The sequence below is a fragment of the Corvus hawaiiensis genome, chromosome 10, assembly GCF_020740725.1.
Source record: "Corvus hawaiiensis isolate bCorHaw1 chromosome 10, bCorHaw1.pri.cur, whole genome shotgun sequence".
Lineage (NCBI taxonomy): Eukaryota > Metazoa > Chordata > Aves > Passeriformes > Corvidae > Corvus > Corvus hawaiiensis.
This window is the reverse complement of record NC_063222.1, coordinates 14,545,029-14,566,905: the sequence shown is the minus strand read 5'-3', so window position 1 is coordinate 14,566,905 and position 21,877 is coordinate 14,545,029. Positions and strand designations below refer to the sequence as shown.

The 21,877-nt window shown below is 38.5% G+C and overlaps 1 long non-coding RNA gene across 14 annotated transcripts in view; it reads right to left on the bottom strand.

The window, feature by feature from the left end:
* The window catches only part of LOC125330595, a 473,930-nt gene that overhangs the window by 27,195 nt on the left and 424,858 nt on the right, over positions 1–21,877 (bottom strand). For 6 of the 14 annotated variants that reach the window (XR_007205629.1, XR_007205620.1, XR_007205628.1 and 3 more), the window contains one exon: positions 13,883–16,629. This is a non-coding gene — a long non-coding RNA (uncharacterized LOC125330595). Of the gene's footprint in view, positions 1–13,879; positions 16,630–21,877 lie in introns of those variants that run through there. The other 8 variants (XR_007205618.1, XR_007205625.1, XR_007205624.1 and 5 more) reach the window with 4 other exon arrangements.

Below are 21,877 nucleotides of genomic sequence, written 5' to 3'. Positions count from 1 at the left end.
CTATTTTCTCATCACAATCACAGGAACAGAAGTGCTGTACAGACACAGTGCCTGAAAGCTCACCAACCTACAGAGGAGGTTCCTCCTAAGCACAGGAGTGAAGGGCTCGGAGCCCTCCTAGACTCTCTGGCATCTCACCAGAATGGCAGTGGGCCTGCCAGAAACTTTTTTTAACTTTCAGCTTTCCAAAAGCTTTATAGTCCAAGCATTTATTTACTTTTTATGCTGAAAGGGAAAAAAAAGGAGAGAAAATAAAGGTTGGATAATTTTCATGTTGCACATAAGTAATTCCTGTTTCTGATCCGCTTGCAATAGTAAACTCTTCCTGTTGTGCCACCTAAAAAGACTGGAAAATGTCCATTCTGATTGTTTTCCCTAGGCAATGTTGAGTGAATGTTCAGCTCCCCGAGGTTGAAGTGTACTGATATAAATTTACTGTGATAGAGCCGCACTGCTGCTGATTGTTGCAGAACTACCACTGAGTAGTAAATGCTTCACTGCTCTATTACCCGGGGGGGCTGAGCATTAACTACACTATTGAACAGCAAATGCTTATCATCCCCTATAATTCAAACTATATAAATCACTGAAGAGAGACAATGTGCCTACAGGGAACTCACATGGTCTATAAAAATGTAAAAATCAGAACTATATTTAGCTGAGAGAGTAATACTTAAAAAAAGAAGAAAGTATTCAAAAGATAATCTCAGACATTAAACTTACCTTCATTTCAATCTACCCAAGGTTTGGTGGAGTTTAATCTTCTTTGCAAACATTTTCATCGTTAACACTATTTAAAAAAATAGGATTAAGAAATAAAAGCTATTACTCTTCTCTCTCTCCCATCCTCCAACCATTCATGCAGCATATAGAATGACCTCTTTTAAGCCCATCCTTAGAGCAAAGAAAAATGCCAGCATTTTTTATTCACTGAGAAAAGCATTTCTACTTTGCTTAAAAATATAATAGAAGGCTTAAGATATCTTGCTTGTAAACCACTGTAACCACTGAAAGTGGAAGACACAGTTCCCTTTTGTTTAAAGACAGTTCTTCAAATGTAGGGCTTATGTAAGGTTCATTGCACTGAGAAGAAAGGCAAGTAAAAACATTCCTCCAAGGAACTGTACTGTGACTGACGCCATAAACTTTCATTCCTGTATAAGCAAACACTTTATGTGAGGTGGACAAAAGTAGTTCCATTACTGTCAATGAATTACCCATGGCTGTGAAGTTAAATACACATGAGCATTTGAAGCATCAGAGAACTTTATAATAAGCTGGTGCTGCATATTCCTTAATGTACACATAAAATCTGTTTTCTGTTTTTGCCTTCACCATGCAATAACCTCTGGACAGGCCATACCATGTATTCACAATGCAATTTATTGCAAAGCCAAGGCCTTCAATATATTCTATATTAAAAAACAAAACCATCCCCAAACATATATCCATAGAGAAATAAAACATGGTAACCTTTAATACACAAATGCAATTCCAGAAAAAGACAAAGAGCAAAACCAGATGAGAAAGGCCTCAGGGGAGAAGTGGCATGGGACTTTCCGAGTGCTCCATGTAGCATTCAGAGAGCTGATGAAAGAGAGGTTTGAGAGCAGAGTTGGAAAATCAAAGCAATCAATGTTTCAAAGGGATCAGAACAAAGTCAAATAAGGGTACTAAGCTTTATTCTTAATCCACGGACAGCTTTGTAGCATCTAACTAAGATCTATCCTTCTTGAAGATGTTCTAATGAAACAAAGATTTTGATTTTTTAATATTATGAAAGATGATTTCATCAACAACTTGTGTTTGGTTTTTTTATCCTTATGTCCTGGGGTGACGTTATGAAGCTGCTTTATTCCTTAACCGTCCGCTCAATGCCCAAGGACGCTGTGCCTTTAGGATGGACCTGGAGGGCGGGGCTGGAGCCCCTGACCCTTAGGGGTCAGTGAGGGGCAGTTGAACGGCTCAGCCCAAGGGCTCCAGGGTCTGGGCAGGGCTCGGGAGGGAGTGTGCCGGGAGCACTGTGCTGCTTTTCTGGGTTTCCTTTGTGTTCCAGCTAGCTGGGAAAAGGTTCTGTTGGTTTTTCTCTTGTTCTTTTTTCCCTTTCCTTCCCCTAGACTCACTGCCTCCCTTCCCTCCTCACTGGTCTGGGGAGCCTGCAGGGGTGGCCCTGGCTGGTCCGAGCCTCGGTGTCTGTTCCCTCTCCGGGAATTTGCTGAGTTTTGAGGGGGTTTTTTTTATCCTGTTATACCCTGTTTTGTTTGTGTGTTAATAAACAGTTTGGCTTCTTTTTCCCACTTTCACTTCTTGTGACCCATTTGTCTCATTGACGGAGGAAAAGGGGAGGCCCTTTTGCCTTTGGAGGAGACACTCACTCCAGAATGTTTCCTCCTGAAGTTTTGTCTCAAAAACAGAGACACCTATGCAGAGAAAATAACTATACTTGATCAGCATGTGTGTCCTACCGTACTGTGTGAGCCTGTACTAACCAAGAGTAATAAGGGATTTTAAACAAAAATATAATAAAACTGTGCAAATATGTTTGAAACACTGAGAGAAATAACATGAGGTATAGTTTAATTAGACAATCAGAAAAGAGTTCTCCCAGCACACAAAGCCATGTACATACAAGATTACTTTGTAAGAATGAAGCAAATAATGCCAACATACTTCAGATGTTCTATCAGGGCATCTCATTATCAAGGGAGATAAGATCTTTCTGTATATATATGTGATGTGGCTTGAAGGTGTTGCTTTCAGTTGTCTTCAGATGAAAAGCAGATAATTAACTCCAAACAAAATCAAGGAAGCTCAGAGAAAACCAGTGAAATCTCTAAAGGCAATCTGGTCTTCTAAAGGCTGCTATTTCATCCAGTCCATGGCTTTATCTCCTGTGGGCTATTATATGTTCATCAGGAGGTCAACAGTGAGAAGAGAGCAGAGTATACTAAGAAATTGTAGTGAAAAAAATGTTTAATTTGAGATTAAGAGCAGAAAAATTAATGTGATGCAGCAGTAGTTTAATATGCTGGCAAAACGAACACTTACAAGTAATCCTCCAAAATGTACACCAGCTGCAGAATTCCAGATGAATTTAAGATGTTCATCCCACAGGACCACTCAATGAAAATGATCTCATGCTTCAGGATTTTCAGATCAGAGCCATATGCTGTACACTAATAAATTTGCAATATTAGTACCTTGCAGTAAATTTCTTAGAGCGTTATTGAATCTCATTTCCAATGCCCACAGTCAGCAAACTTCTCTCATTTCCCTATGGAGATAACCCTGTTGGATCAGCCTTACATGACGTTACTCTGGTACTAGACTGAGAGTATATTCCGCGTTTGACTAAACATTAGATAACCATAGCTTCTGGTGATGAAGAATTTAATTGATTTTAAAATTTTTCACGTGATCTTACTCATCAGCTGGTGGAAGCTGCTGCAGTGGCAGGAGTGGAAATGGGGGGTGACACCTGTGAGGGTCAGCTGGGCAGCCTGCAGCACACAGCATCTGCGGGAATGCTGGCATGAGTGTGGATCAGCTGTACATAGACCCTTACTCTTCTTGCATCTCAGAAAGTCTCATGAACTAGAAACAGACTTTTTATTTTATTTAGTTTATTTGGCTCCTAAACATTTTTAGGTCTCTGTTGACAAAAAGTAAATATCTGTAAATGAAAAAAAAAAAGGCCTCTTAAAAGTTAATGTAATTTGCCTTATGTTCGAGACCCACTATTACACTCTGTGCTCATTAAGTCCCACCTAAAAAGAATATTAAAAATCTCATTATTTTGTTGCTGGATTTTCTACTTTATTATTACCACAACAGGCAGGTAATCATTATGATAATTAATCAAGACTGAGACGTAAATAACTCACATAGGGGTTAATAATAAGATAATAAGAGTAAGCACTGTTTCTGTATAATTAAGTCAAATGACATGATTTATACTGATGCAAACGTACCTCCAGAACGTAACATTTAAGGATTTTATTGTCTTTTCAAACAGCCCTACACTTTGTGAGCCTGCAGTACCTGAAGGCTGCTTAAATGCTAAACTTCTGACATTGACAAAATTTGGAGACATTTTTCTTCAAAATTGTAATAATTTATTTGCCATCAACTACCATTGGCTACCATTAATTAAATTTTCCTTTTCAGAATCACAGAATGGCTGAGGGTGGAAGGGATCTATGGAGATCTTCTTGTCCAATCACCCCAGCTCAAGCAGGACCATGCTAACTGATTGCCTCCAGAAACTTCATCACCTGTGCATCATAATATTCCTGTGGGAACATGCTGAACTTCTAATGTGGCCAATGAAAAAACTCTCAGTGATTTTCTAAAAACAACATATGATTTATAACATAGAGACTTTCTTGTATCAACTCATAATTGGAAAGAAGTGTTGTAATTCTTAACAGTTGTGTAAGCACCAGCAGTGCTACATGTAAAGCAAAATAAGGCATTCCCAAATCACATGCAAACTTAAACCAGGAAGGAATGTTCCATAAAAGCAATGGTTTTCTCAAGCTATAGTCACTCAAGGAAAAGTTAAGCATTTTTATATTAGTACTAAAATAACTTATATTGCTGTGTCTATTAACTCAAATCTCTTTTTCAAATATGTGGAAGTAAATGGTAGGATGTAAGAAACATTTTCTAGATATAAATGCTATTTGAATGATTACTTGAGAGGAATTCTGGAAGCTACTAACAGATTTGCATTTTTGCTGAGGGTCAGATGTGAATCAACATTTCTAAGTTTGAGATAAAACTTACTTCTTGAGTAGTCCTACTGATTGAAATAAATTTCGGGGAAGGGGTGGGTTTTCATTTTTCGACCTTCCTAACTTGGGAAGATTTTCTAAAATGTGTTTTAGGTTTATTTGTCTTTGCAATTTGTTATCCTTTGCTCCTCTTCTTACTTTTCTCTTTCATCTTTCCCTAAATAATTTTGCTTTAGCACTTTGATAGGATTGCACAGGCCTGAAAGCACAGAGACAGAATTGTAGGGTTAAGAGAAGAGAGGCCATTTTCCCACAGGGAGGATTTCTTGCTTATTTAGCCGCTCTTCCAAACTTCAGAAGTTCTTATAAAGCTCTGCCTTAATCTATTTAGTAACCTATATGGTTGCAAAATGAGTCAGATCCAGAATCCAGGAAGGAAATTTCATGGAAATCCAAGGAGAGACAAACAGAGCTTTAGGGCTTGCTATCCTCACAGCATCAACATGCATAGTTCATTCCACCTGTACAGCTTTTACAGCTGTGGTTTCCAGTGACATTAGGTGGGGACAATCTTCAGCAACACATTTCAGGCAATAAGCTGGAAAGTCTTGAGGAAAGAAAAGCAGAGATCTCCACACATTGTCTCCTCTCCACACATTTTTAGCTAGTTAAGATTATTTAGACATTTTAAGACCATTAAGAATTAATATAAACAAAATTATAGGAAATGTCACTTTCAGGGAGGGTCTTTATCCCTCTCTGACACAGTGTCCAGGGGAATACAATGCAGGCAATATTTCTCCCTGCCACTTATTGTACTGCCGGGGCATGAAATATCTGTGAGCTGCATGGTCAATATTCCTGGAGATATCTGGTTGAATAAAGTTGTATCCACATTTGAATCCATACCTAAATAATTAGTGTCAGCCTTCCACCTGGCACTGAGGTAAAATATTCACTTTCATACCATAGCAGCTCAGCAACAAATGCTAGAAATTTTTCATCAGGACCTATGTCTCATGCGATAAGGTTTTTTAGCACTTTTACAAACTTCTTTCCTTTTTCTACTCTGCATTTTTCACTGTTTCCCCTTATTTTATTAATGCCAGTCTGCTTGAAAAGGGCACAGGGAAAAGCAAGCATTCTGCAGGGTAAATGGGAAAAGAAATGGACAGAAGCTTTTCTTAAAATGTCACTGCTCTCAAAGAGCTTGTGGCGGGCCAGCATTATATAAGGCTGGATTTTAAAGACATGTTATTAAATATGCCCTGATCTCCTATTTCTAGCTTGCAATTTTAATCCTCTCCACACTAAATTTAAATTTAAAAGTATTTTAACCAGCAACTTGTTACAATCCTTTGTCATGTTTTGTATCTACTGCAGCAACGCTGTCCTGAATCAAGACAAAGTAGGAACATCGTGGCTGTCAAAAGATGTATCTGACAGAACCAGTTATTGCTTTAGCAAAAAAATCTCAAAGCCCTCTGTGCACAGCCTGACCCATTGCAAGAACCTGTTGCGATGGTATTTGGGGTGCATATTGTTTTAGAGTGTCTTTTAGTCTATTTGCACATGGATCATATTGTCCTTTGGGGTCAGCACTCACATTCTAAACACAGCTGCAATTGTCATCAGAGAAATTACATTTAACATGAATGTGGTCCTGGCACCAGTAGCTTTATTCTATATTTTATATAAGAAACTGAATAAACTTAGATAAAATACAACTAATACAAATATAAGGCTTTTGATGTTTTCAGTCTAAAATTTATACAGAGGATCTACATCAGTTTTTTTGAGTTTGTCTCCACTCTGCACATTTTTAACTAGTTAAGGTTGTTTAGACATTTTAAGACAATTAAGAATTAATATAAACAGAATTATATGAAGTCCTATTAAAGTAATTTATGCCTCACTATAAAGTTTCAAAAGAAAATACTTTTCAAAGCTTTCCTCCCTATAATGTATCTAAAATGTAACTGAACCATACAGAAAACAGTAGGTAAGAGTACTGGGAATCTTCCTACTTTAAATGGGTGTCAGCTAAGAGGAGGTGATTATTTTCCAGTAAATGTTTAGTATAATCAGCAATTTAACACCTTCCTTAACACCAGTGTGCTTTGATAACCTTTCCAAGCAGTCCTGAGGGCTGTGTCTCTCTGGTGTCAACACCTTGGTCTCTTCTGGGACACTGTGGTCTCCTACCACAGGAGAAATATATAGAGAGAGTTGAGGCTAGGGTTTCCTTAGTACAAAATCAAAAGGGTGAGAGGAAGAATGGATTCTGGAGTGGGGCCATTAAGGGCTCTGTTCTTGCCTGCACTGCTGTAGTGTTGAAGGTTTCCTCCCTCCCTTCCTCCCTTTAAAACCAGCTAATTCTTGCATTTGGGTTAGGTCTTGGGTCTGTAAGTCAGGAGAAGACATCCAGTGAGGCTTATACTTTGAATTATTCCCAGTTTTCAGACTGGGACATACTGAGATTGAGACAACTCCAGCAGTAAGCGCTGAAAATGCTCCCAGGCTTTTCATTCCTGTGCCTTGTTCATCATTTACCTTCACCAGCACCAACAGAGGCCCTGCTCTAACTGTAAATCTAAATCAGCTGTACATCGTTCCCAGGAGGTCTGATTATATTTGTCCAAAATAATAGAGAAGCATAGCTGACTCTAAAGAAAACTCTAAACTTCCCCACCTAAAAATTTAGATCTCAGATGAATAAGTTCTTAAGTAATTGGGTCAGCCATAAATAGGGCTGTTTGCAAAGACAAGAATACATTAATCTGGAAAGGTCATACTGCTCATATCACTGAGAAGTATTAAAGTATTTATAACCCAGTTTTGAGGATCAATTGCTTGCAGTCAGATTGCATCTATTCCTTTTAAATACATTCAAACTAAAGAGTCCTCTGGAGGTTCCTTCCATGTAGTCCACAACACAGAGTAAATACTTAGGTTCAAGGCAGAACAGATTTTGGTTAAGTATCTCCTATGAAGAGTTATAAAAGCCAGTATTGATTTCTGGATGTTTACTTCAGGGAAGAAGAAAAGGCTTTCCTGGTGTTGGAAGCCTAAGGGATTATTACAGACGAGAAAAAAACCCCAGGGTCTGCTTCTTCAGTAGCTGTCTGATGAGGGGTAAAATGTTCTCTACAAACCTGGGTGCACCTTAGAGACATGTAGGGACCTCTGCATTGTATCCCATGCTGTTAGAGCAGCCTTTCTTTTCTCAGCTCTTACAGGAACTCTGTTCCATGCTAAGGAATAAATGATTTATTTGGGGACTTCTGCCTTGTCTGACTGAACCTACTATCCCAATGGTCTTTGGGAGATATAAAGTAGAGTAAACATAAAAAGACTATGATTTTACAACTTTCCTTGTCTGAGCTTGTTATGGGAATATAGGAAACACCAGCACTGTAACACTGTGAATTGAAATTGCTCATTCCCCATTTACTCAGCTCAGTACATGCTCTACATTCTGTCTTGTCGCTTCCTGACCTCCTTGATCAGGTTATTAGAGAATTGAAGTGGTTTTCTAAGCCATTCAATTAGAAATAAACTGCATAATATACTGCTGTCTTAATCAGATTTCTGGAGCGTTTAAACCACATTGTTGTAGTCCTTATTTCATTTTTGCAAACAAAACCCCCTTAGTATAACATGCAATTAAAATAGGATAATTTATTCCATTAATCTTAATCTAAATACAATCCTGCTCTGTTGTAAAAAAAAAAAAAAAAGCCCATCTTAAAGCTCCACCTGAAAGTTTCCTGTTTTGCACTGGGATCATGGGGGAAATGGAAACATGAAAACAGCCAAGAAATCCAATTAGGAACAGAGGTACTAAAATAGACCAGTCTTAAAAAGTGTCAGAGGAAAGAACTGGTAGCTAAATCTGAGAAAATACTTCAAAAAATAATTTTGTTATTTCTATCTAATTTTTGCTGTTTATAAAATATGCATGACTTGACTGGGAAATTCTTAAATATAAGATATTCAATATCTTATTAAAATATATAGAGTGGTAAATTTCTTTAAGTCCATAGATATTAGAAACCACAAGTAAGTGTTCCCCAGATAACACTGGGTGAGGCATTTGGACCAACATATGACTTTAATCTGGCATTAAATTTATTGCTATATAATCTAAGTAGTCTTATCAAATTTAAAATCCAAGAATTATAAAATTTCTATTTCAAGATACTTGCACTTTTGATATGGTTTGGAATATTTGAAATACAGTTTACAGACATCTAGTATAATTACAGAACAGAAAGTTTTTAACAGATATAGATGAGATAAAGGAAAGCATTAAAGTCATATTTGTAGTGGTTTGGTCCAAAATACTCATTACTGTTTATCTTCTGTGAGATAAGAATTAGGAGAAATGCAAAGCAGGCACCAAACTTGAAAGAATATAAAGAAATTTATTAACAGACCTAAAAGAAGGGAAAAAAAAATTATACCACCTTCAGATTATAATTAATTATACCTCCTCCCCCCACCTTCCTCCCGTCTCCCACTGACAATGTAAAAAGACAACCCTTAAGATGTTGTTTACCACTTCCATAATAACCTTGTTCAGTCCATTTAGAAAGAGAAGTCTCTTCTTGCTCGTGCTATGAAAACATTATCACGACGAGACAGCCGCCCACTTCCAAATATTGTTCAGTCCATTTAGGAAGAGGAGTCTCTCTGCCTGCGTGTGAGTCCTTTCCCCCGACTTGCAGCTTTTCCCGCAACTGCTTTCGAGGGTCCACTCTTGAAGTTTTTTGGGGTACAATTTTAAGGTTGAGCCGTTCAGAAACAAAAACAGAGGCCCTTCTCCTTCCCTGGGAGCAAAGGGTCTTCCTCATCTTCATCGTTAGGACTATCTCTGGGAGCATCTCTAGGGACTGAGGTTTTCTCCTTTCCCGTTTGGAGCAAAACTCCTCATCTGGTTCATCTCTCCCTGTCCAAACTTCTCATGAAATTACAGCTGCGTCAGCATCTGCCTATCTCAGCGCAGGTGCTTTTGCTTACGCGTTGAACACTCCCCCCCCCATATCTTCATGAAATTACAATGGGATACTCTGATATATCATAGCTTCACAACAGAATTTCAGCTTTAAGCATCTCCTCTTTCTCTTCCCTCAGGTTTTCAGCTCTTCACAGCAATAAAAGGGTTAATCTCACCCAGGCCTTGAATGTGGCTTATGGAAGTGGAGAGGGGAGGGGAGCTGAGCCGCTCCGGCTGCCCACAGCAGGGCTGTGGGGGGTTCCGCGGGTGGAACAGGGCCCGTCGGCTCCAGGATGGCCGTGGCCTGGCCTGAGCAGGGCCTGGCTGGGCCCACTGGCCCCCACACGGGGCCCGCAGCCACCTGTGCCAGCACCAGAAACGAGAGAGAGAGCTTTGGGGGGAGGGGACTGTCTATTCTTAAGTGTGTATCACAGAGGCGGTCACAACTTTAAGTGGCTTAGAGAATTGTCCATATTCAAACTGGCCAGCTGATAGGTTCTATCAGGTCCCAGAGGAAGCTGTAAGCACCCCTTAGCAAGGACATCCCTTCCGGGACTATGCTTGCTAACCTATGACAATATTCAAAAGCAGAAAATCCAGCCAAATTCAGCCAAAAGAGTAATTAATGGTAGAATCACAGCATAGCTTGGGTTGGAGGAGACCTTAAAGATCATCATGTGTTGCAACCCCCCTGCTATGGGCAGGGACACCTTCCATTATACCAAGTGGCTCAGAGCTCCATCCAGCCTGGCCTTGAACACTCCCAAAGATGGGGGATCCACAGCTCCTCTGGTCAACCTGTGCCAGCGCCTCACCACTCTCACAGGGAAGAGTTTCTTCCTTATATCTAATCAAACCTATTCTCTTTCAGTTCGAAGCCATTCCCCATTGTCCTGTCACTACCTGCCCTTGTAAAAAATCCCTCTCCAACTTTCTTGTAGCTCCTTTAGGTATTGAAAGGGCTCTAAGGTCTCCCCAGGGTCTTGTATCCAGGCTGAACAACTACAGCTCTCTCAGCCTGTCTTCTTACAGAGCATGTGTCTTTAGTCAAATAGTTTCACTTCTTGTATATGCAGTTTTGGGTTGATTGAATGTTAAAGTGTTCAATAGACTTCTATGTGAGATATTGCAGTGATGGATCTTGATTTTACTTCTCACTTGAGGACCTTCAGTCCTGGAGCCACCCCTGGATTTTTTCACTCTTCTGAATTAATTCATTCTTATTCCAATATTTTCTAATTGGTGAATGAGATACAGAAGACACCAAAGATTCCTTGCCAAGAATTCTCTGTTTTTGAAGCCATAGCTATAGTTTTCCCCTTCTATAAATGTGCACATAGTCAGGGGAGCGAGGAAAGCCCAAAATATTCATTACCATGTGATGCTGGCTGCTAGAAACAGAGAAAATGGTGCCTGTAACCTCCAGGGTTCATCATTAGATTAACCACCACTAAGGTAAAGCCATACATCATAAAAGATGACAGGCGCAGCGTTGGCAATACAAGAATAATAAGTAGAACAACTTGCAGTGTCACTGTGAGTGGGAATGGAGGAGAAGTCTTATAGATGCTGCTGAGGAGGGGGAGGGTGAATAGGTAGTCATTACCTCAGGAGAAAAATTATAAACTGCATTCTTATTCAGCAGACATGTCTTTGCTTATCAAGTTTATCTGCATTTACAGTACACTATGAGAACCAAATACATCAGTTACTCAATGTCTAAACATGCTTTTCCAACATGAAAAATATGTTGCCTATCCTGATAAGAGCTTAAATGCTTTTCATTTAACCTTAGCTTTCTCTACTTGTTTTAATGACGAATTGCTATGTACGTGAAATGTTTTCCAGCTAAGGTCCTTAGCACAACATTGCTAGGGAATACTACAGCATGAATCTCCTGGTTCCTCACAGGAGTGCTGTCCTCAGGCACTTGGTGTTGTTGTTCAGTGGGACTAGAAAAGGCAACCAGCTGAAGTCCTTTTGCACTCAAGAGATTTTAGAGTATTCAAGGATAAAATCCTTCAGAACAGAACAGTGGATGAGCAGTGCGTCAATTCTTTTTTTTTTTTTTTTTTGGTGTTAATAGAAGGGGAAGCTTTCATTTTAAGAGTTCCCCACGGAGAGCAGACATTTATTTACTAGACAGTGCAGACTCCCATGGCACCTAGCATCCAGCATCCTCATCCTTAGTTTAGTTTCAGCCTATCTCTACCTTTTCCATTTGCTTCGAAGTTTCATGAACTGAAATAAAAATAACTATAGAGAGTCAATATAGGTCAACCCTTCAGCAAATTAGCAAGCTCTGTACTGTTTAATATCTAAGCTTTTCTGCCTCCCATGCAAAGTTTTCAGGTCTTTGTTTTGCACACCCAGTTCACATTGGTCATGGGATGCACCAACAAATAAACAAAGAAATCTTTCTCTGTTTGTGCCTCTTACCAGTCTCTGAATCTGAACTGTCTCAATCACCTCTTGTACTCACTGTCTGATAAACTTGTCTATCTCATTTGTAATGTACCAGAAGTTGTAATGCTGTGGCATGTGGGGCTCTGGGAGCATTTCAAACCATTATTTTCTTGGCTCAAGTCAATGCAACTTATAAAAAAATATCTCTAGTTTTAGCAATCCAAATTAGCACTTGAGTGCTTTTTCAGCAGAAGATCAAAACTAGAGATCAGAGTATGATTACTGACTTATGAATGTGAAAAAGTATATAACTTGTATGCATGACAGCAATCCTGTACTTGAGGGTCCATTACCAACTTAATATACCTAAAAAATAATTACATTTCTCATGTCTATAATTCCATGAAATTTTGAAAATAATGTCATCCTCTTCTTATAATGGTCATCAATACACTACCCAATCAGTAAACTGTAGAGCATGGAGACAAAAATAAGCCAACAATCCACTAATTTGTTTTATAACCTTTCAAAATCTGGATCTTTGACAGAAAAATAACTTTTTAGGTAGTTAAACTTATTAACACATTCAAGTAATGTGTTTAGAAAGTAGGATTTGGTACACCGGCAAAAACCTTCCTCACCTGTCTACTTCATGCTGTTACTAAATTCTCCAGGTTCGGGGTACATAAGAAATGTGATCCTCATGGCCTCTGTCCCAAATTACGCAGCTGAGCCTAGAGAAGGGTGACTGTGTCACCTGCCATGGTGGCGGGCCCCAGGACACTGATACAAATCCACAATAGCTCACACTTCATCTTGCCATAGGCTCTGCCCAGACAAATCCTCCACCCACTTTAACAAGGCTCTGCAAGGAGTGATATCTCTTCTTTCTATTTCCATGTTCCCTCTCTTCTCCTGTGTAGTCTCCTGCACATTTTAATAGACAACTGGGCCTAAAAATGGAGCTCTAACTAAATAAAATATACTGAATTAGCTCAATCACTTATCAATCAAGAAATGATGACTTACTGCTATGAATATTAACCAGCCAAAACAGGTGGAGCATTAATGAAAATAGTGCAGACATACTCAATCAAAAAAAAAAATTTGCACTATGAAAGATAAACAAGACCATTGGGTAACTGCTGAAGATTTAGTAAAAAAAAAAAAAAAATTCTTGTTAATACTTTTCTCAGTGTGGAGTGACCTAGGTTTTCAATTAATCTTAAAAATCAGAATAGAAAAAACCCACAAAAAACCCTTAATATGTGTATTCTGGAGAAAAAAACCCTCTTTAATTATAACAGGATATTATTTATGTATCTAGATTTTAATTGCACTCATTTGATACACTCATTAAAATTATTTTCATTACAATCAAGCTTTTTACTCTTTTCTAACTCCATTAGACTCTACTATTCATGGAATGGAAAAAAAAGAGGTTCTGAACAAAATTATGGCACCAGACATCCCTTGAATCTGAATTGAACGCTATTTCTTTTCATAGGAATACTCATATTTAAATGGATATTACACAGTTCTAAAAGCTTGTACACATGGCTGGGGCCACCCCACAGCCTTTTCTTCTCTGTGCTGCTCCAAAGCAGCCCTCATGAGGATGCTCTTTCCCAGCCTCACGCTGCTTCCCAACAGGACTCTGCAGGATTCCACAGCTGCTCTCAGGCTGGGCTGGGCCCCTTTCTGCCTCCAGCAGGAACAGGAATGTCAGTGGGGCAGCCACCCAGCCCTGGCTCTGAGCTGCAGCAGGAACAGAGCACAGAGAGGGATGTACACACCCTCTGGACCCGTCCTCTGCACATGGAGAGACCCAGCAGTTCCTGCTGCACCCAGCAGCTCTGGGGGCATCTCTGCTCTCACAGGTCCCTCTGTTTGTCAGCAGCACCCCTGGGCCTCCCACCCTTATCTGAGCTTCCACAGAAAGAAATCATGCCACAAAGTTCACCATGAGACACACAGGAACATACTGTGGAGCTGGTTCCATTTCTTTTGGGGTCAGTGTCCCTCCAGGGGCTTCAGAGACACGTGTGTCACAAAGAGTCTTTTACAATATTATAATTCTTATTCTATTACCTTCACACACCAAATTAGTTCAGGTATATTTTTCAGAAGTGGTCCCTCGGCCATTGCCTTCACTGTGACTGCTGAAACAAATCTTTTTGCCTTTGCTAGGCAAAGTAGCTAAAAACCCTCAAAACAGGCATGGAACATCCGCACAACACTTAAATCTTAAGAAATAAGCAAATGCCAAAATCTCTGGTGTAGAAAGTCCTTTGTAGGTGGAAAGTATGTAATAACTGCCTCTTTTGAGTCAGTTCATTAAGCTTCTTGCATTTTTGAAACATCCAACAATCCTCTGAAAATGTGTAAAATATTTCCAAAGCACTTTTCTTTTAGAATTTATAACAAAAACTCTTAATTAATTTCATTAACTTTTGTATTAGCTTAGTTTCACTTCACTGGAACAAGTCTTTAGCCTCATTTCTGAAGGAATTTAAAAACAAATAAAGGGGGAAAATACAAAGTAAACTCACCAAAAGCAATTACAAATAACCTTTGGACAACGAGTCTTTATTACAATAATTAAAAACATTAAGTAATTTTTTTTCTCAAGAATTTCGTCATTTCCAGCATTTTGGGAGCTGAGTTATAAGTAACACATTTTCAATTTGTGCTGTTTTGTCATGTTAACCCATCTGGCCCATTGAAGAAGGTTCACTTTAACTACTCATAGAGATGATTTCCTGCTAAGAAGTTGAATTAGTATAAAAATATTTTAGTGTGCATAATTTGAATGTCTGGTAATATAACTAGCATTTTCTTCCTGAGGAAATTAGATTCATCCCTCTTTCTCCCCCTTAAAATGAAACATGCTATTTTTACATGTTTATTTCTGTTCACTTACAAAACAAAATACAAAAGAGTAATTTAGGTGATGTCTTTTCCCTTCCTCATAAACGGTTTGATTTGATTTTATTTAAACAAAATCTAAAATTGCCACACAGAGAATATATACTATAAGAATTTAAACCCAAATTAAATAATAGAGCTGAAAGTTTTAAATTTTATATATGCATATATACACACACACACACATATATACATATATATATAGTGGAGCTATAAGATTTTTCTGAAAGTTAGGGAAATTCAGATCAAGATCAAGATTTTTAACCTCTGACTCTTCCCAAAATACCAGGAAAGCATTCACCAACAATGATGAGTTTTCAGCATTGTAATATTCTTCAGCTGTTACACATACAGACACACCACAAATTTCATGTATTCTTAATAACCAAGGATCATTCTGATCTTTTTTCTCCCTGATGGTCTTTCAGTTTTCACCAAATCACAGGTGTGTTACTGCTGGGAGATCTTGGTCATTTGAAAATCTGACCCTTGGGATTTTTCCATTTCCAAGAGCTTTGCTTCTGGTTGGATAGGTATGAGAGATGCACGGGAAGCATGCTCACGTTTTGTTTCCTTTTTTTATCAGCTTATTTAGAATATAGCCCCTAAGGACAGTCATAAATTTTGTACAGTAATTCACAGCAACGGCAGTTCAGGTGACTAAATTCTTCTAAGCCAGATTTTATTCTGCCTAATTAAAATATATAAAAATGCTTTTTTTTTCCTCCCTTGTACATACCTGGGCCACTCATCAGTGTCTTAGAACACAACCTGACTTAGCTGTGTGTGCTCTGTGTCAAACACACAATTAGAGCTATTGGATTGTAGCTCACAAGGTTAAAGCAACTTCTGATTATGAGAAGTTCTAAGAGGTACAACACAAGAATGGGAAGTTCCCTGTCATCACAAACTGTGCCTTTCTTCTTCTCTTGATTTCTGTGTTAGCATCAATCACAATGTCTCCTGCTTGTAAGACACAACAACTATCACTGACTGAAACCTCACTGGCCTAGACACACACTATTGTGAGTGGACACTGAGCAACTCTGTTTTGTCAGAAGGTCAAATAACTTTTCATATTACTTATCCAGCAAGATTGAAAGGATTTATTGTCCATCCTTTTTGAAACACAAGTTAATGGGAAGAAAGGGATGGTGATATTTTTCTCAACTTTCAAAACCTGTAGAAAACCCTTTACAGAAAACACAGGGAAGCAGTTCTTAACGCATTTTAAAGACAGTATATGTTTGAGGAAGGATTTCAGAATTACCTTTAATGGCAGTATCTTGAAATCCAGCAGACTTTCTCTTCAGTTCAAACCTGCTGAACACAGCAGTGTTGGCTTAAGCAAACCACCTGTAGTGGGAATCACACCACCACCAAACCCCTTAATTGAGGGCATGTCCTCCACTCTCAATGAAGAAGGTTTTAAAGATGATTCACAACAGCAGCACACTGACATGGTCACTCCCAAGAGAGTTTTATCTCTGAAATCACCCATCATCTGTGCTGATTAGTGCAGGCTTAGGATCTTTGGCAGTCTCTTACATCTCTGGGTAGCTGTAAATCAGAAGACCACATTAAATATAAACATTACCAAAAGTCCAGGATACCGTGCAACATATTAAGTTCAAGAACATATTTCACTGAATTTATCTCAATGCTAAAATTTTTAAACTAAATGCAAAAATCTGTTCCTGTGTATTTGTAACAAATGTCTATAAACCCAATATAAATATTTTCCTACTACAAATGGCACACAGCACTTTTTAAGTTTAATTTCTTCATCTACATCTTCCAAGGAAAGACTTGCTCAATAGTTCTGTCACTGAAAATATCCAAGAAATAATTATATTTTAAGAGATTATTCATTGTGTATAAATTTTAATTCCTCTGAAATATACTCTATTAATAAGGGGAAATTATTGCATGGTACAGACAGAAGAGAAAGTGAAATAATTAGGTTTCTGTGTTTGAGTATCTATGCTCCTTTGAATTAATTCAGTTTGACTGTTGGTGGAGTTAAAATTTCATTATAGAGTGAGTTATTAGTTCTAATAAGATATTACTGAAACATTATTTCTAGTTTGAAATCATGTTTAAATGATGTACCTTATGAGCTTAACTTTTAAGGACTAAACCATCAGGGAAAAATGTTAAACAAGTAAGTCATTGTACTGGGAGGTTAAAACTGGTTCTTGGCACAGCCTGTGCAAGGGCTTGTCTGTAGGTTGGTCAGCATGGGAGGCAGACTGACCCAGAGGTGTCTGAGGGGCAGCTGCCTTCCTGCTCCTTGTAGAGGGACAGAAATGTGCCAGGTGGACTTTTTGGCATTGGTCAGCAAATCCTGCCCCTCCTGTGAGCCAGGGTTGGACATTACAGGGGGAAAAGTAGAGCCTTTTTCATGTTTCACACACACAAGTTAAAAGATACTTAGCACACAAATATTAATACAAGTGAGTACACTCTCATTTCCTTTCACTTCATAGTGTGCGGCTGGTACCATCTGCAGTCTAGTCCATACAATTTAGAGGGTCTGACATCTATTGCCCTGATCTCATTTATCACCAGCCCATCTTCATTTTCGAAGCACAGATACTCAGTGTACAATTTTTACTGTAAAATTGAATTTGTTTCTTATGACAGAGTAGGCTTGTTGAATTTATGATTCAACATTGAACATCTTTCACCTTGGAAGTAGCTTTCCTGCAGTAAAAACGAGGCATCTCTCTCATGAGGACAGTATAACATCATGATACAGATGCCCATCCTGTTAGACAAGGTCGTGCCAGGAGAAACTAAACTTAATTTTCTGAGACTTTACAACACTTAGCCCTATATTTCACTTTACAAGGATAAATACTGGGAAATACTTTATCCCAATGTAACAACTGTCCTTTTGATCAGGGGAACAAAAAAAAGTGTTTGATGTTCAGTTCAAAATGGCTGAGAGAAAGAAAATACAAAAGGCATGCTGAAGACTTGTTACTTTTCTATCTGGTGGTTGCTGCCTTTGTCTTTACATCACAGAAAATAACCAAATCATCTCACTTGTATTTTGGAACCAGACTCTTCATTATGTGTGGGTATTTTATTCAAGACTATTTTATGGCTGCCTCAAATCCTTAGTCACTGGGTTCACAGCTTTGCTATCACCTTAGTCTAACCACTGCAATTACTGTCAAGCTCTCACATAAAACTACAACTAAATTGGTCTTAATTAATTCATGTTACAGAGAAGCAGGGACATCTTGCTGTTTCCATCTTGTCTTCAGACTTTCACAACCTCCTTCTAGTCTGCAAATCATATCATTCTTCTTTCATAGCACTTCACAGCACTTCACATGCTTCTGAGATAACAAAGTTCTGCATTAACTCGACCCCTTTGTCATGCAGGGGACAGCTTTTTCCCTCATCCACCTACAGAAGCACTGATGGGCCCATCTGGCTCCATCTCTGAAATGCAACCCAAGAGGTTGCAAATCCTCATTTTCCAAGAAAAAAACAAACCTCTGTCTTTCACATCATTCCTTGCCTTCCTCCCCTGTTTCACCTCATCACTATTTGTAGAGAGTCCCCAAGCAGCCACAGCTCAGCTCCCCCACATGAGAAAGCAGCAACCACCATCCTGATCTGCTGCACCTTGTGTAGCTCATTTGCCTTCTCTAGAGAAACTCTGCTGCTGCCAGCTGTTAAAGGTGCTCAGTAATTTTCCAGCGAAAGTAAACACCTACAGGCTGTAATTACAGCCTGTCAAAAACACACTCAGCCTTAAGGAACTGAGATACTGCAGACTAAAGCTCCTCAGATCTGTCTGGATCCTTTTACAAGCCCAAAAAGGAAACCAGTTCACAGCTGGCGAAATATTTTCCCAATTATAATTTAAATTAGAGCCTGTGTGTTCTGCATCTGAATGCACACTCCTGGAAGAGCAGCTGGATTCTGCTGTAATTGAGAGATTTTATAGAGGAATTAGTTAAATAATTAAATATATATATATATATGTAAAAAAAACTAAAAACAAACCAAAATCAAACACAAACAGAAAACCCCCACCAACTACCAAAAACCCACATTCTCATGCCTTCTGAATTACAGCTCTTTATCTATTTTGCATTGCTCTAGATCATCATTCATAGGACTTTCCTTGACCACAGCAACAATACTGAGCAAAAAATGCATGGTGCTTGATGCCCATTTTTCTCACTTTTAAATTCATTAATTTCTGTTGTTGCAAGGAACATTAGAGCATCATGGACCAAATGTTCCCCAGCATAAATTTCCACCAAATTGTCAAAAAACTTTCAAAAGCTTAGACTAAAGTATAAAGCCTCTTTTTAACAAAGAAGGAGACAGCCTGGTGTACTCTTGATGTGTTTAGTTTCCAGGTGTAAGAATGGGCATCCTTGAAGGGACTCTGGTTGATTATGCAATCATATCACAAGGCATTACAAGCAAAGGATGGATAAACCTGCATTTATTTGGGAGAAATAGAAGATTATTGTACTAAGGGCTCAACTCTTCTCAGATGTTTTGGGTTTTTTCCCCTTCCCCAAGCAGTTCAAATTCTACAGGACTTAACCTCTGATTTTGTTTCCTTTTCTACTACTGTGTATTTCTCCTTTACTAAGAAAAAATCACAAGAAGATATTTTGAAAATGGCTTGGACATGTTTTAACCAACAAATCCAGAGTAATCAGCAGGCTCAGATTCCCAAAGTTGAAGGTTTATTTTAGAACAGCATGCCATGTTTAATCAGTTTTCCTAGTGCTGCACAGTACTATCTGCTTTGACAAGAATATGTTGATCGTATTACAGAATGATTACTGCTAATGGAGATCTTTTAGACAAGATTAGATTTTCTTCTGTCCAGATGCCTCAAAGAACATTATTAGTTTTTGGTGTCATATTTTTGTAACATTAATATGATCAGCTTATGGGCTTGCTCATATGCTATAACTGCAGCAATTTATCTGACAGTTAAGCTGTCAGGACCACGCAGCATCTAACCCAGTGAGCACTGCTGCAATCTGGATCAAATTAGGCATTGCCCACGCAATCTTATCACAGCTGTGAGGTGACCAATGAGTATTCTGATGAGCCCCCCGCCTTTGAGGTTCAGAAATTTGCATTGTGCAACTCAAGAGATGTTTCCAAGAATGATTACTTCATGGAAATATTCCTAACAGTGAATCTGCATACTTTTAAAGGAATGTAGGTTGGATTTTTTTCCCACATAAATCAGCAAAATAGGAAATAGAGCTGTGCTGCTTTCACAGCTAGTTAATGTGGCACTGTAGCCTATTAGTATAACAGCAGTGGTGATAGTAAGTTTTTTATATAAATACAGAAAAGATAAATTACTTGAATATAAAGCACTGTTCTGTCCTTCTTTCAAAGTTACTGAAGATGTACAAGTTCCTTGCATGACCTGTATTTACTGGTTAGACAAAAAAATAATTATAAAAGGTGAGAAGGATAAAGATTAGTTTTAATACATTTTGACTAGAGAGCCTTACAATATCAACAAAGCAATACTATTGCCCTTAAGTTCAATACATAACTGGTATGCACTCTGATGGCATGCTTCATCCCTTTTGATAATATGCCTTTAAAAACAATGTCCTTTAGGGTCCAATGGACCATGAAATAGTCTCTACAAAAGTACCAGTGGTGTCAATGCTGAGACAAACATCCATTTTGGCTGTCAGCTTTAAGGACTGCGGAAGAAATGAAGCACATTTATTATATACTGATGTATTCTGACTAGATAATCCTTTTCACTTGTAGGCACTATAAAGACAAGTGCAGATTACTGTGGGGGGACATTTAAAAAAGATTGCAATGGGCTGAAACAGTTGAGTGTCCCCAATTTCACAGTTGGATAATTTGCCTTATAAACTTGTATTTAAATGAAAAGTTTTACTGGCAATGAAGTACGCTAAATAAACAATCTATAATTTGAAATAGAGCAAGTTGGAGATACTTACACAGAAACTGTATGTACTAATGCTACATTTATTAATTAACTTTGGAATTTGCTTTTCTATGCTGCTGGCATTTTCAGGGTTTTTTATGACCATTGTCATCTAAATTCTGTGAAATTTTGTCCTTTGTCACAGCCCAAAGACTTTTTTTTAAAGAATTTTGTTTAACTGTTGAAAGTTTTGTGTTTGAGGGAGAGTGGAATTGACTAGAGACAGACTGCAGACTTCTGTAACAGCACAGTCTTGCTACATGGTGAAAAGCACATCGTTTCTGGCTTCTCTGGTAACACATGCCGCAGCCAAGGCAACACTCCCTGCTGAAGGGCTGCCTGGATCCTGTTTCAGTTTGCTGGCAGGACACCTTTCAGAAAATGCAGTGTACTGCAGTACTTTACCTATGTATTGCTGTTGTCTTTATGGACTCTGAGATCACACATAATACTTACGAGAAGTGGGAAGTGAATGTCATTCGTCTACATACTGAGTAATGCATTCAGAAGCTGAACTTTCTTCCCCTTTCAGTGCAGAATTCACTTACCAGCTGCCATCCTACTTCAAAATTAATCTGATGCACTGATCTTCCATTGGCGCTAATATTATATAGGTTACTAGATTTGGGGTTGGGTTTAATCAAATTTCTAGGCAAGAACTTCATAAAGAGTTTCAGTAGGAGTGGTTCTTTTGAAACCAGATAGAGGCCTAAGTAAATGCATTTTACCTTCAAAAATTATTAAAGGCAGTTTCTGTAAGCAAAGTTTGGATCCTGAACTACAAATACATAAGTCACTATAGTTCAGTAAGCAAGGAGGCTTGTACCATGT